The sequence below is a fragment of the Octopus bimaculoides genome, chromosome 17 (assembly GCF_001194135.2).
Source record: "Octopus bimaculoides isolate UCB-OBI-ISO-001 chromosome 17, ASM119413v2, whole genome shotgun sequence".
NCBI lineage: Eukaryota > Metazoa > Mollusca > Cephalopoda > Octopoda > Octopodidae > Octopus > Octopus bimaculoides.
Genome location: NC_068997.1, coordinates 32,749,075 through 32,753,371, shown reverse-complemented (window position 1 = coordinate 32,753,371; position 4,297 = coordinate 32,749,075).

The window sequence follows — 4,297 nt, the reverse complement described above, 5'->3', positions numbered from 1 at the left end:
GTGTGTGTGTGTGTGTGTGTGTGTGTGTGTGTGTGTGTGTGCGTGTGTGTGTGTGTGTGTGTGTGTGTGTGTGTGCCTTTGTGTCTGCGTTTGTCTTTCACCACTGCTGTTGGTGTGTTTACGTCCCTGTCACAGTGCGGTTCAGCAAAAGAGTCCGGTAGCATAAACGCCAGATTTAGTGGAAAAAAATAAGGCATGGGGCTGATTCTTTTGAGTAAAAACTCTTGGGGGTGGTGCCCCAGCTTGGCCACAGTCTAATGATTCAAACAAATAAAAGATAAAAGATAAAGGTAGTTCTTATAAGAAAGAAAATTATGAGATTAAGGAGAAAGAAAAGACAAAAATAAGTTATCAATCATTCGGATAGGCTTGAACGGAGTATAAAACACATTCCTACGAGCGAGGAACAGGAATTATCATAGAAAATAGATAGCGGGGTTATTGAAATGCAAGATGGCATTTTAGTTTTAATTGCTGTCTAATAAAACTCTGCATGACCTACAAACGGCATCCTAACTCTTACGTTGGCCGTAGTTGTGACTTGTGGAGTCAATTATTTGTTTGGAGGGCAAATGTTCTCAGGTTCGCGAAGAGAACCACAATTTTCGGAATGTAGTTTTGGTTATGATATCACACCTACGTTTTAGCTGACATAAGTTTTAAGGATAAAAGAACACATATAAAATCATTAAGGAGCCATTTTTAAAAATGTATGTGTGCGCGTGTGCTTAAATATGTCTTTTATTGGGTAATAACTGCCAGGTGAAAGATTGAGTTGTTCACACATAACTCGTGCAAACGTTATCGAAAAGTAATTTTTATGGAACTGACAAACACCTCCAAGATTAGATACGTCCAAAACGTACACTCATCTAGACCTAGAGATGGAATTAATTCTATTCCCACATCGTAATATCTCTGGAATTACATAGAATATTGGGAACAGAATACCCTCATATACATAAGTAGGAACAAAATGCACTTGTGTTTCTTCAAGAAGTTCCAGGTTACGATACATCGTCAGAATTGTTAAATAGAAGAGCAGAGACACTCATTCAGTCGTGATAGGGAAAAGCTCGTTCACAAAATCTTCCAATTCCAGTCTAGGTAACCTCTTTGACACAGATTACTCGACTGCAGTATTCACTTCTTCAACATTAGTATCAATAACATCCGTAAAAATGAGATGCAGTGTTTACGAATAATGTACGTTGATCTCTTAGTCGCCTGAACGACAGCAGGGAGTGATAAGCTCCGAGTTGCGAAAGAATGGATCATTAACTCTTTCCAAATAAACTCTACTACATGTATTGGGTGACCATTCTTTTCTTTGCAACTCATACATACATACATACATACATACATACATACATGCGTATATATATTTACACATACACAAACACACACATTCAGTTTCCGTCAACCAAATCCATTCACAAGGCTTTGGTCGACCCGAGGCTATATTAGAATACACTTGCCCAAGGTGCCACGTAGTGGGACTGAAGCCTGAACCATGTGGTTGGGGAAGCAAACTTCTTACCACACAACCATGCACATATATTTAAATGTATTTATACACACAAAATATATATGCACAAAATATATATGTCTGTGTTTGTATATATATATATGTACATTTGTAAGAGCGTGCTTCTTCTAAACGCAGATACTACATTCACAACAACGTATGTGTGCGCACTTGAGCATGCGCATGCATATAATTAAGCAAAGTAACTTAAGAAATATCCACACACACTTATGAACATCACTCCCAGAGTGTTATTGGGTTCATAACAGAGGAGGGTATAAATTCTCCTTATCTTACAATATGTTCGCCTTACAATATGTTCCTCATTTCATTGTACACCTCTACCTAAATCTCTAAGCAAACATCACCACTCCTGCCGCTATCGCTTCATGCTCTTCCTTACACATCATATTCCGTCGAGAGGGTTTCGTGGGACACAGTGGGAAACATTCCAGAAGAGATCATCTAACCTAGTATCATAACATGTGATATAATCGTACCACCACCGGACTCCAACATCTCCGCCAGAAACAACAACACCGCCAGCGCTGACACAATAACATCTACTGTCACTTAGATTTACTTCATCATCACCACACACATATAAGCACGGAATGGTTTTTCCAGATGGATTTACAACGTTCCCTTCACAACCAATGCTGCTGCCGCCACCACCAGCGTGGCAACCAGAATTTAGTACGGTATTATCCATACAATTTCAAAATAAGGTGATTAAAATCAAAATAAGCAACAAGGATATCCAGAGATAATGCAGTACGATTGTTTCATGCAACTCCATTTAATTGAACAATGTAATCATTACATCATTTTAAAATGCAGGGCAATCCTCAGCTGCACAAAGTCATAGAATTTAATTAAATTAGAACAGATGGACACATTAGTATAATCATACCTAAAATTTCCAAGAAATTAAGGAGATAGATAAAGAACATGTTGCCTCTACTTCAGCATAGAAGTTAATGAATAAATTATCAAGAAGACTCTGCCTGTCACTGATTTTATTTCTTTTTATGTGGTCAATTTTAATTTATAGACTAGTTTATCAAAACTTGTATATCTAAAGCTGAGAGAATAAAGGGCATTATCTGTTAGGGGTAGGGCTAAGAGAGCAGACAGAAATCATAGTTGGTATAGTCATAAAAATCATGAGGTTTGGTAAAGGAAAACTTAAAACAAGATGTTTAATATTTATATATATTGTACACTTAAATACTAACTCATCAAATGGTATCTATGAATATTGATTAGTTGGTATATACTGGTATTGATAAAGGAGTATTAAGGTAAAAGAACATTCTAATCATATACTGATAAAATTATATTCTAAGCAGTTTTTTTTTATATGTAGTGAATATACCAGTATAGTTTTATATAAGCTAAGTATGAATATATAGAGATATAAAGATTAGCTTAAATTTTTATGAATAAAGAAAGGCTAATTACAAATTAATAAAGAAATGAAATAAAATAATCAATAAGGGCAGATTATCATAGAAATAAAATAGCTTAATTACTAGTGCTATGGTAAATTATATTTAGCTTATTAACACCAATAGAGAAGATTTGTAGAAAAAGTATAATAATTCAAAATATATTGGATTAAAAACTTATATATCTACTTATTTAGCTAATGTCAATAAAACACTGATGTCTGGTGTCAGTTAAACGAATATTTAAGTTGTGGAACTTTAAAATTTTACACTAATCTTTCTATATATAAAAACTGAGGGATTATATTATAGGTTTAAGAAGTTACTATTGTTACTCCTTATATGATATTTATAGTTTCTTGGTGGTACTTGTTTAGAAGGGTTATTTATATAAAGGTCTTTATAAAATACTAAGATCAGGAGGGCAGAGCCATTTAAGAAAGAGATAAATCAAGTAATCTCTAAAGATCACTTCAAACAATATTGTCTCATTGTACAAAGTTAAAATTCAGGGTAATCAAGAAGATTATTAAGAATGGAATTTTAACAAAAGGATTAAACTTCTATGAATATTATATATATATGTTTGTGTGTGTGTGTGTGTGCCTGTGCGCGCGCCTTTATGTCTGAGGATGTCCACCACACTCCACCGCTTCACAACTGGTGTTGTTATGTTTAAGTACCCGGAAAAGTAACACAAAGAACGACCCTTCAGCAGTTGTCAGCTGTCTAGCTACTCCTCATTTCGAGCATTCAACGGCAAAGGACAGTGGAGACATATAAGGAAACAGATCGAAAACAAGCATGGTGAGTCGTTGGACCAGAACGAGGGGAAAATAGGGAACGCTGGGAGAAATATTTTCTTTGAAAAAAGAAAGATAGAAGAGAGAGATAGAAGAATCCAGTCCTTAGGATGTACTTCATGTTGTTTACAGTTGATGATGTCCTGTACCCATATATGCATATATATATATATAAGGGAGTAACAAAAAAGTACAGGTGTTAATCCATTTGTTACTCGCTTATATTCACCTATCCTAGAATCTACGCTTCGTAAATGTTAATATAAAATACATGTCTGAATAGCGGATTTCTTCACTCAGCTGGGTCTTATTGTCTACATACACTGCAAGAATATCATGTGGCCGGCACTTAAGTACTAAGTCTGATATTCGCTTAATATTGTTGAGTATTCATGTTACTCAGACCTAACAAGGCGCCTCAATTTAAGTACCTAATTCAGCTGAATCTCAATTGTATATATATATATATATATATATGTGTGTGTGTGTGTGTGTGTGTGTGTGTGTGTGTGTGT